We start from the raw sequence: 12,196 nt of genomic DNA on the forward strand, positions 1-12,196 counted from the left end.
AAAATTTCATGCAGCTTTATTTACTTGCTTGCTTGTTTACTTATTTTTTTATTTGTGTGTATTGGTGTTCATGTGCCACAGCAGGCTTGTGGAGGTCAAAGGACATCATTCCAAAGTCTATTCTTTCCTTCCACCATGAGGTCCTGGGGATTGAACTCAGGTTCGTCAGCCTTGGGAGCAAGTGCCTTTATCCCCCGAGCCATCTTGCTGGCCCCTTGGGGAGGGCTCTGTTGTTTGTGTGTTATTGGTGTTTGTGAGTTAGTACCTCAGGCTGGACTTGAACTCTTGCCCTTCACACATACCCGGTGTTCTGAACTGGTTTTCATCCTGTGGGTGGCTGGCACTAGAACACAGGAAAGCTCTGTGTCAGTAACACGGCAGGGTAAGTGCTTTACCACAGTTCATTTCTGAGTTACCCGGCTTGGTGAGTGTTTTTCTTGCGGTCTGCAGCCTCTCATTCCTCTGCTAGACAAAATAATTGGCAATTTCTCTTCATCTCTTCCTTTCCCCCCCTCTTCCTCCCTCTCTTCCTCCTGCTCTCTCCTTTAAAGAAAAATTTTAAGGATTTTATTTGTTTATTGTACGTATGTGAGTACACTGTCGCTGTCTTCAGACGCAGCAGAAGAGGGCATCAGATCCCATTACAGATGGTTGCGAGCCACCATGTGGTTGCTGGGAATTGAACTCAGGACCTTTAGAAGAACCGTGCTCTTAACCGCTGGACCATTTCTCCAGCCCCTTCCTCCTGCTTTCTTTCCTCTTCTTTCCCCTCCTCTTTCTCCTTTTCTCTTTCTTCTTCTTCCTCCCTGTCTTCCTCCTGCCCTCTTTCCCTCTCTTCCTCTTTCCCTCTTCCCTCCTCTTCCTCCCTATCTTTCTCAGCCCTCTTTCCTTCCCTCCTCTCCTTTTTCTTTTTCCTTGATTTTTTTCAAACAAGTTTCTCGTGTAAACCCCGTAGCTAAGAATGACTTTGATCCTTCTGCCTCCGTCTCCAGAGTACTGGGATTAGAGTGCATGCCATAAAGCCTATTTCATGCAATGTTGGGGACTGAACTCAGGGTCACATGCGCATTATGTGAGCATTCTGCCCTTTTTTTTTTTTTTTTGAAATGGATGCCTGCATGCATGTGTGTGTGTGTGTGTGTGTGTGTGTGTAGCTCTGGACTCCACTATTTAGTCCAAACTGGACTTGGACTCCTGGCAATCCTCCTATCTCAGACTTCTAAATCCTTTTGAGCTATAATACCTGCCGTCTTCGTCTCTCCCTCTCTCTTCCCCTCCTCCCTTCACCCCTCTTCCTCTTTTTCTCTCTCCCTTCCTTTCTCTCTCTTCTTTCTTTCTCAGTTCCTCTCTTTCTTGGTGTATTTCTGAGACATGTCCTTGTTATTTTGTCCAGACTGGCAGTGAACCCCTGGGTTCGAGGGACCCTCTCCCCGCAGCCTCCCAGTGTCTGAACTACAGACAAGCCTGGCTTTTCCCTTTAGCCCAGCACTGGTTAGTAATCCAGGCAGGACAGCTCTCTTATGTCAGTATCGCTCCATCTGTGTCCCATTACAGAACTTAGACCTTCCTGGCACCGAAGGCTGTGAAATTCTAGACCTGAACCAGCCGGAGCAATTTGTCTCTGACGTCAGTAGTTGATCCTCCAAAGCCCTGAAACTGGGGAGGAAGCAACTGGCATTTTTCTCTCCCAGTCGGAGGTGCCAAGACACGGTCCTGGGAGCCAAGAAAGGGAATGCTGTCCAGGCAGAGTGCCCATAGCATGCTTCTGGGGAGGTTGCTTGTCCCTCAGTATTTGCAGGTACCTCCAGACGAGTATCGTCCTCGGGGGAGCTTTGAACTGCATAGATGATATCCATGTTTGTGTTTTGCTAATGAGTTGAGACGACTTCTTCTTGTTCTTGTTCTTCTTGTTCTCCTACTCCTTCTCCTTCTCCTTCTCCTCCTCCTCCCCTTCCTCCCCCTCCTCTTCTTCTTCTTTTTCCTCCTCCCCTCCCCCTCTTCTTCTTGTTCTTCCTCTCCCTCCCCCTCTCCCACCCCTTTCCCCCCCTTCTCATAGAGAAACACCACTAACAACAACTTAAGGCTGCTTCTGAGACAGAATTCAAATCTTATTGCTTTGTAGTGTTCAATTAAAAATGGCACACATCTGTAATCTTAGCACTCAGGAGGCTCTACAAGGAGGGTCTAGGATTCAGGCTACCAGAATTTCATTTCTGTTGTCGTGGGGAAACCTTCAGACAAAATCAACTTAGAGGAGAAAGAGTCTCCTTCAGCTCACGATTCTAGGGTAGAGTCCATCATCGTGGGGAAATAGGGCAGGAACTTCAAATAGCTAGTCGTATTGAAAGGATGACATAAACCTCATCTGTCTCCATTTAAGGACCAGGCCTGATTTTGAAAACAAGGCCATAAGGCACCAGCTCCAGGGACAGACCATAAAATCTAGAACAAGATCCTAAAACCTCCTCCCAAAGATCAGCCTGAGGATAACCACAAAAATGGGGAAATACCTTATCTCAGAACGGGCCCTCTGTGCCTAGCCGCCGTATCTCATCACATGGTTAAACATTCATGATGTAGGAGTGCAGAGTACTGACCACCTGTGACCCTCAACCCCCAACCAATGAAATTTTAGATTACCTAATCCTTCTAGAGAGTTCCCCCGCTTCCCTACAAGGAGGCCTGCATGCCTTTGTCCGGAGTTGGCCTTTCATTTGCTGGTGGTCTCTGAAGAATAAATGCTCTTTGACTTTGCATGCTATCTGTGTCTATGGTCTTCCTTCAGCTGTTTTTGGACCCTTTCAATATCACATCCATAGTCAAGAGCAGAAAAAATTGAATGCATGCATATCTTGCTTGCTTGCTCATAGCCCGTTAATTCCAACATCCATATCATTCAGGACTTCCTACCTAGGGAATGCTGCTACCCACAGTGGGCAAGTCCGCCCACATCAAGTAACTTAACTAAGACTATTCCCTGCACACACACTCATAGGCCAACACTTTGTGGACGATTCGTTATTGAGAGACTCCTTTCCCATGTGGTTGTAGGTTGTGTTAACTTGACAGTTAAAGCTAACCAAATACAACACAAGGTCATCGTAAGATATATCGTGAGACCGTGTCTCACAAGGAAAAGGGGGAGGGTTATTATGATTGTGACAGTTGATTACTGATTTCCTGAGACACGGGAGGCTAGGACTGTATTCCTCTTGGTGACAAAATCTCCTATCCAGCTAATTCAAGACTATCTTATCGGCCATTTGCAGAGTCACAGACTCAGCCTGAGCTTCTTAGGGGAATTGAGAGAAAAGAACAGTTGCTATGAATTTTTTTTTTTTTTTTGGTTCTTTTTTTCGGAGCTGGGGACCGAACCCAGGGCCTTGCGCTTCCTAGGTAACCGCTCTACCACTGAGCTAAATCCCCAGCCCCAAGGCATTTTCTTAATTAGTGATCAAGGGTCATTGTGGGTGGTGCCATCCCTTAGGCTGGTGGTCTTGGGTTCTATAGGAGAGCAAGCTGAGCAAGCCTGGGGAAGCAAGCCAGTAAGTGACATCCCTCCGTGGGCTCTGCATCAGCTCCTGCTTCCTGCCCTGCTTGAGTTCCAGTCCTGACTTCCTTTGGTGATGAACAGCAGTGTGGAAGTGTCAGCTGAATAAACCCTTTCCTCCCCAACTTGCTTCTTGGTCATGATGTTTGTGGAGGAATAGAAACCCTGACTAAGACAGATGCCCTGCAGAAACAGCTCCCTGCTGTCCCAAACTAAGAAGCCATTAACACCGGAACTGTCATACCACACAGAGAAACACTTCAGCTATTTTATTTCTTGCTTTTTTTTTCGAGTTTTCTTGTTCTTATATATATTTTTTAATATAAGAAAAACGGTCAGTTTCCACTATAAATGCAATAATGTTGAAGGTCTGTTGTGGCCCCAGCTGTAATTTTATTCCATTCAGGAGCCTAAGAATATTCTGACAAGCCATTTGAGGGCAAGGGAAATAATGGTGGAAATGATTCGAGCTATAAAAACTCCAATTTCCATCCAAGGTTTTAGGAACTCATCCCAGCAGAGAGGGAAAGTCCTCTCATGTCCCCTCAGTGTCCCTTCCGTTTTCTCATCCCTTTCCTGGCCCATCTTAGCCATACGATCTCTCAGAAACAGTCGGCTTGGACTCCTTCCTGGGTTTCATCTGCAGAACGCTGCTCTTCAAAGGCTGGGTCTCATTTCAAGGCTGCAATTAAGCTTTCCTGTGCCCCTGCCTCCACTGCATATTGTCATTCTGCACAGAGGCGCTTCCTGCCCAATCTCCACACTTCAAGGGATTGAAAGTCACCGCGGCTCTGAGGCAAGTGTCACCCGTAGACAGCTCCTGAATAACTAATCAGCAGGAGGAAGTGAAGTATCTCAACGCACAACCCATCTTCTGCCACCACAGGGCTCGTGATTACACTGGGGAAGAGGCCTGGGTTCACGTCTGTGTGTGTGTGTGTGTGCGTGTGTGAGTGTGTGTGTGCGTGTGTGTGCGTGTGTGTGTGTCCGTGTGTGTGAGTGCATGTGTGTATGTGTGTGTGTGCGTGTGTGAGTGTGTGTGTTGTGTGTGTATGTGTGTGTTGTGTGTGCGTGTGTATGTGTATGTGTGTGTTGTGTGTGCGTGTGTATGTGTATGTGTGTGTGCGAGTGTGTGTGTATGTGTGTGTATGTGTGTGTATGTGTGTATGCGTGTGTGTGCGTATGTGTGTGTGCGTGTGTGTGCGTGTGTGTGTATGTGTGTGTTGTGTGTGCGTGTGTATGTGTATGTGTGTGTTGTGTGTGCGTGTGTATGTGTATGTGTGTGTGTGCGTGTGTGTATGTGTGTGTATGTGTGTGTGCATGTGTGTATATGTGTGTGTGCGTGTGTGTGCGTATGTGTGTGTGCGTGTGTGTGCATGTGTGTGTATGTGTGTGTGTGTGCGTGTGTGCGTGTGTGTGTGTGTGTGTGTGTACTCATGCTCTTCCTTTTGGCATCCTGGGTAAAGCAGTCATTTTTTCCTGTTGCTGTGATAAAATACCTGACACAAGCAACTTAAGGAACCTAATTCCTTAATATCTCAAGGAACCTAATTAAGAAAAGCCTTCGCAGTTTAGGTGTCCTATCCTAAATTGTCCCCCGTCGGTGTACCTGGCCTGGAGGCTTGCCTTGTAGATGATTCAAGATCATCCTACCAATAGGACAGTCAGCCACAACTGGAGATGCTGAAAAATGGGTGTGAAATTGTGTGCCCCCCTTTCTGTGACACCCCGCACACCCATCCTTCACCCCACAAAAATCTACCATCTTTGGAGGTCATTCACTCCCCGAAGATGAGACAGCGGACTTCCTCTTAGACACAGTCACGTCCAAATCCAGCCTTGCCAAACTGGTCCTCGCTGAGTGTTTCCACTTTAAGCGCAGTGCTGATTAAGTATAGTTCCATAGTAATTTCGAGCGCTCGATACTCTTTTGGAGGACCCAAGTTTGGTTCCCTTGATCCACGCCAGGCTTTTGTAACTCGGGTCCCGAGGGATCTGCTATCTTTGGCCTCCATGTGCACCTGCACTGCTATGCACATACTGCCCCGTCTCCCCCATAATTAAAATTAAATGTTTAGAGAGGGAGGGCATTCTATGATAAACTAGCCTGGTCAAATCAGGGCTTAGGGGTGCTGAGAAGCATGGACTCATGCCCATGGCTTGGCTCTTCTCATCCCCAACGCCATGTATCTGATTCAGAGCTGGTTCAAGGCCTCTGGTCACACAGGACTCAATAAGTGCTTTCTGCCCGGCTTGGTTTGCTTTTGCAAGTGCATAATTCACTCATTTGCTGCCCCGACTGCTTTCTTTGAATGGCCTTTGTCTTTTCTGTGTCCCGCTTCCCTTCTTTCTGCTACCTTTGCTTCCTTTACGAAAACCCAACAGCGCCCCGCCTTTCGGGGGCAGAGAATAATGGTGGAAGGGGTTTAGGGAGAGAAGAAAGAGATTGACACACAAGCAAAGCTTAATTTAGTTCAGTCCTCCTGTTAAAGTTTGGATATGGTTTGCCCCCCCCCCCCAAGACGATGTAGCCAGGGGGCGTCACCAGACAACGTTTGGACCCTCTGGCTTCCAAAATTATGAGCCAAACGATCCCTATTATTTTCGAAATCACCCAGCTTTGTGTATCTTACTTCAGCATTACAAGACAGACAAATGCACCTCTCCTTAGGACCCCTTTGAGGGATGCACCGACCCTTTGTGCTAACGAAGGATTTACCTCAAGGAGGCAGCTTTGCCTAAGTCATGTGACTTAGAGGGTCACGAGGGGGAGTGCGGGGGGGGGGGGGAGCAGTCGTGGAGGAGCCTCCGGGGACATCCTGGAGTCAAATTTCCAGCACCTCGGATAGAGGTTGTACTCTGTTCTCCCCTGTGCTTTTCCACTTGCTTAATTTTTACTATGAATTAGAAGTTAATGAGGGGGGAGGATTGTTATGAACTCTCCTCTGTAGCCCTCTTCTGTTTTTTTCCACCACCGGCTGGGTGTGTGTGATCCCATTACAATATGACATTGGCTGGAGGATGCCAGCTGTAACTTTCAGGCACTTCTGATCCACTGGTTTTAAATCTGAGGTTTCTGTTTTCCCCCCCAAACCTCTGCACTGCCCCCTACAGGTCGTTCAACTATGGGGTTTCCCAGCCTCCAGCATAGTAATGAAGAAACCTCTGTTCTTTATAAACTACCCAATCTTGGGCATTCTGTTAGAGTAACACAATGTAGTCAGCTCTGTGAGGTAGTGGCCGGCTGACTGGGCCAGTTCAGTTGTGAAACCAGCATTATCTATAGCTCTTATTCCAAGGGATCGGACGCCCTCCTCTGGTGTCTGCGGACATTAGGTTCGCAAGTGGCACATAGACATACGTGCAGGCAAAACACCCATACACACAAAATATAAAATTTGAGATAAATAAAACCTTAAAATTTGCCATCTGGATGGTATTCCAGTGATCTGGTTTTGCTAAGTCAAGGTTGAACAACAACCGTAGGTTGGTCCTAGGTCATGACTTCAGCAAAAAAAAAAAAAAAAAAAAAAAAAAAAAAAAAAAAAAAAAAAAATTCAAATACATTTGTTTTATGAGAAGTAGTTTGGAATAATCACAGTGTGCAATAAGGAATATAATGCAAGTTATGATTATATTTAAATCACATGTTACGAACCTTTCCTATCAGAAAAGCCAATGCATGCATAAAAAGAAAAGCCAGGAAACCCTTCTCATCAGCACATTGCTGGTTCTGACCAGGATTCAGCCCTGTGAGTAATATGCATCTGAGACGCGCTCCCCAATACGACAGTCTCACTGGAACAACCATAAATCATCGTCGGGACATAACAACGGGGAGCCGCGGCCCTGAGAGTCAAGAGGAGCTGGAAGCTTATGGGAAAAGTAGGTTCTATTTATTTCCGTCTGCCAGTGGAAATGAATTCATTTTCCCCACTCAAAGGACCAGCCTGCCTCGTGGATTCCTCCTCAGATCTCCTCGCCTCTCAGAGATCAGTCTGGAAGCCCAGCTGTTTGAGGGTTAGATGATTAAACAAAATGACTGCCGCTTCTTGGTTGCTGGGAATTCAAAGCACAACAACTTGACCCCCAAATCACCCATCAGTTGCTTCTCCGAGAGGTACATCATTTTTGGGGGGTGGGGATTGGATTTTCACGACAGCATCAGTATAGCGTGCTCTCCCGACCCCTCAGAGCTGATAAGAAAGCTACATAACACGTGATTTAGAGCTTTTTTTTCTTGGCCAGGCTTTGGTGGCACACCCCTTTAATCCCGGCAAATCTCTGAGTTCAAGGCCAGCCTGGTCTACAGAGTGAGTTTCAGGATAGCTAGGGTTACACAGAGAAAACAGTGTCTTGAAAAACAAGACTTGCTTTTCATATTCTCTGATTTAATATGAATGTGTGTATGTGGGCAGGGGCACATGTGCCATGGTGTATGAGTGGAGGTCAGAGGACAACTTGCTTCCAGTTGATTCTCTTCTACCCTGTGGTAGGATAGAGCCGTCTCACTGAGCCTAATTTTTTTTTTAAAGCAGCAAATGTCCTTTTTCTTTTTAAGATCTACTTATTTATTTTATTTATGTGAATACATACATGGTCACTGTCTTCAGACACACCAGAATAGGGCATTGGATCCCATTACAGATCCCATACAGCCACCATGTGGTTGCTGGGAATTGAACTCAGGACCTCTGGGAGAGCAGTCGGTGCTCTTAACCGCTGAGCCATCTCTCCAGTCCCAGGTCTGAATTTTTAAAAAACATTTACTATTTAATGTGTGTATGTGTGAGCATGCATGCTCCATGGTGTGAGCTTGGAAGTCAGAGGACAAGCAGTGGATATGGGCTCTCGTCTTCTACCATGTGCATCCTGGGGATCCAACTCAGATCATCATGGTCATGGGCAAGTGACCACCCACTGAGTCATCTCACTGGCTAATGGATTATTCCTTTTGAGGCAGGAGCTTTCCTGGATCCCTCAGTGGTCCTGAGGTGTCTACCCTTTTCAGAGCTGAGCTTACCAGGTGTTTGCAGGAATATATGACTTGTTATATGCTGGGCACCCATGAGGCCAAGGCAGGCAGAGCTCTGCGAGTTCGAGGCTAGCATGGCCTACATAGTGAATTCCAGGACGGCCAGGAATATATATCGAGGACCTAATTTAGAAACAATGAGCTCTTATGGAATAGAGAGGGGAGAGCTGGGTGCAACAGACTCAGTTTCTCCAAGTTGTTTTTCTAAGTAGGCGATAAGCAGCCTCTTCAATTGGCAGGGAAAGTCCTGAGAAGCCAAACAGCTGCGCCCTGCAGGTATGTCCAGCAGTGACCTTGACCCTGACTTAACATGCTATAACGAACCTTCTAGAACTGAACCCAGAGGGAACGGGTGTCCTTTCACGACCACAGCCTGGAGACTAAAAGTGGTATTATGGCTTCAACCAGTACAGCCAAGCTGTTCCCTTCACCTTTGAAAGGGAGCTGGGTTTTCCACAGCCTGCATTCTGCCCTTGGGAGAGATCAAACTGGGACAATGAGAAACTAGGGAACAGGACGGAGAAGGACAAAGAAGGTGAGAGAGATGAGGCTTTGGACACTGCCGGGAGGTGGGTCTGGAACTGGGAATCACTGAGCAGACTACAGAGAAGAGTGCCGGGGGCTGGTTACTTGGGTCTAATGTTTATCAAGTGTTAGTGACAAACTGCATATAGTTTTTACTGATTGTAGGCTACAGGATGCTATTTCTAAAGTTTGACACCATAGTGACTCCGCCTGAGTTCCCAGACATGAATCATACTTTCTCTAAGACAAGGGTCTTCACTGAGCATGCGCAGTGTACCTCAAAGGTCTTGGTTTGAGGTTGAAGATGGACTTGAGAGCAAACTCGCAGCTCTGAGAGGCTGGAAGAGCACCAAGCATTTGGAGAAGGATGGTGGGGAACAGGAGAGGCAGGAGGGCGGGGGCGGTCCTAGGATGGGTACACCACGCACAACGCACGCACGCACGCACGCACGCATGCATGCACGTGCGCGTGGATAGGTGCCCAAGGAAGCCAGAGCGTCACCTAATTTGGGTGATGGGAACCAAACTTGAGTCCCCTAAAGGAACAGCTTTTAGCTGCAGACCCATGCCTAGGATTTTGAAGGTTGAACGAGAGCACAGATGGAGAATCCCTTCCAGACAGAGTTGTGTTCCAGAGAGAAGGAAACTTTACTCATAACAGCACAGAGGCCCAACAACGTGATGCAAATCTCCCAAAGAACGATTTCGCTAACCTGTAAAGTCAGTGCTGAGAAATGACCGAGGCTTCTCCCTTTCCAGCCCATCTTAGCATTTCATTTCAATGTCTGTTATAGGGACCAATGCTATGGAGTGAAAGTGTTCTCCCATTAAAGCCTTGTTGCAAAAGCAGCCTTGTTCCCGGCTCTCAGGCTTGATTCTGTCATCTCTCCTTGTTTACTGTTATTCTGACATGATGCCACAGCCAAAGGGCTCCCACTGTCACCAGGGACTGAAACAATGGGGCTGCCCAGGTGCTCTGGAAACTAGATATGTCCACGGAGCACTTACAGAAAGGAAAGGGATAGGAGACTTGGCTTGATGCTTTAATTTCTCTTGTCTCTTCTGATACACTGAAGCCAGCCTTAAGCTGCCTTTTCTCCTAGCTCCTAGCCCACAGAAACTCAGTACGTTGTATCATTTATTTGAACCAAATGTTTCCAACTCCTGAATTCTCTTAGTATCAAAAGGAAATAACAGAAGATGGAAGACCCCGATTTGATTTCCAGGACCCGCCGCATGGCAGCTTAGAACTGTGCACAACTCCAGTTCCGGAATATCCAGCGCCCTCTTCTGGCGTCTGTGGGCATTGCATGTATGCGATCCACACAGACTTATATAACCTGTAGTCATAACGCCCACAGTTATAAAACACAAATGAGAAAAATCTCAAAAAAAATGTTAATAAGAGGATGACAACAACTTCCCTGGGTACCTTAAAGGATTTTAAAAATAAACAAAAGCCAGTCACGGTGGAGCACGCCTTTCAGGTGGATCTCTGTGATTTGACTGGAGGCCAGTCTGTCTACATGGTGAATCCCAGGCCACGCAGAGCTACATAGGAAGACCATGAGTCAAAAATAAAATAAAATAATAAAAAACAAAACGGGAGAAAGAACAAAATAATGGATACACAATCTATCACTGAAAGGCTGCTAGGGCTCAGTAGACTCGTAAAGTGTTGCTTGGAGAGAGCGCCAGGCTACTCAGCTGGATGTAAGGTGACCTTACCGGATTCAGGAAGGGCCGACGCTCTCCAAAGCCTTGGGCATCTTTCCAGTGTACATGCATGCGACTGGGTCAGGTAAGGATGTAAGAAGGGCTGAGGACTTTGTCCACAAATTCAATCCCATGTCATCTCCAGCCTTTCCCTGCTCCTTTTCCTCGGGGTTTACCCAGATGTCATCTACCTCAAAGCTCTCTATTCACTTTGAACCAGCCAGCAAAGACTCCTGGCTGCCTAAATCCGCCCTGCCTCTCTCCTCAGACCCTTGGGCCTACCCCTTTCCCTAGCTCCTCTCAAAATGAAACATGGCCACAGGCCACTTACGGAAAGAGAAGAGAGCAGGCTGGGCTTTGGTACCTCAGGCAGCCCCTTCTGTCTCTATCACCCCTCCTTCCCGCTATCAGCAGGTGCAGCCCAGCCCCATCCAGAGGGTGAAGAAACAACCGAGGTGATTTACAGAGATGGGGTGGATTCTGTATGCCTATGTGAATGGTAGAGGCTACAAGGCTGCCCAAGTCATCTGGAACTTAACCTCCAACAGTCTCTCAGGAACAATCCACAGCTGAGTCCCTCTCTCTCTCTCCTTCTCTCGTGTGTGTGTGTGTGTGTGTGTGTGTGTGTGTGTGTGTGAGAGAGAGAGAGAGAGAGAGAGAGAGAGAGAGAGAGAGAAAGAGAGAGAGAGTATGGAGGCCCAAGGACAACCTCAGTTCTTTTCAATAGCCATCCAGCTGGGCAGGAAGCTCTGTCTTTACCTGCCTCACCATCTCTGAGATTAAAAGTGCACACCACTGTGCATGGCTACCCGCTTCCCCAACATGAGACAGGGTCGCACTGTGTAGCCCTGACTGACCTGGAACTCAGTATGTAGACCAGGCTGGCTTCAAACTCAAACTCACAGAGATCTATCTACCTGCCTTTGCCTTCTGGGTGCCAGGGTTAAAGTCAGTGAGACTTTCTTTAAATAAACAAACAAACAAGCAAACATACATGCTTTGGCAGTCAAACCTTAGCATCATGGAGTGAGCCATTTCTCCCCAATCCTCATTTCTGACTTCCCTAACAAACCTGGGCTCTTTTTATTATAGCAGTCCAACCTTCCCTTAATAATATCAAAAGCGCTTGGTGACTATCCTGCCTTGCTCTTTTTTTATCCACTGCAGTGTACCCACTGTCTGAGGGAGTAGCTGTCCCCTGTGTCAATGAATGGAGAGTCTGCCTGCATTAGATTTGTGCATTAGGCTGTGTGGCCTTGAATGTATGGGCCTCAATTTCCTCACCTGTAAAATGGGGAGAACAGCCAGACCTGCTTTGAGATGACTTCACTTAAAGCTCTGCAGATTTATAACTCAGAGAGCCACGCCCA

At 47.2% G+C, this 12,196-nt stretch overlaps 1 long non-coding RNA gene across 1 annotated transcript in view; it reads right to left on the reverse strand.

Moving 5' to 3' along the window:
- LOC108351056 (uncharacterized) overlaps nt 1-12,196 on the reverse strand; it is a 23,292-nt gene continuing 11,096 nt past the window's right edge. The window contains exon 3 of the long non-coding RNA XR_015621311.1: nt 1-343. This is a non-coding gene — a long non-coding RNA (uncharacterized LOC108351056). The remainder of the gene's footprint in view (nt 344-12,196) is intronic.

This window comes from Rattus norvegicus, chromosome 5 (assembly GCF_021556685.1).
Source record: "Rattus norvegicus strain SHRSP/BbbUtx chromosome 5, alternate assembly SHRSP_T2T, whole genome shotgun sequence".
NCBI classification, from domain to species: domain Eukaryota; kingdom Metazoa; phylum Chordata; class Mammalia; order Rodentia; family Muridae; genus Rattus; species Rattus norvegicus.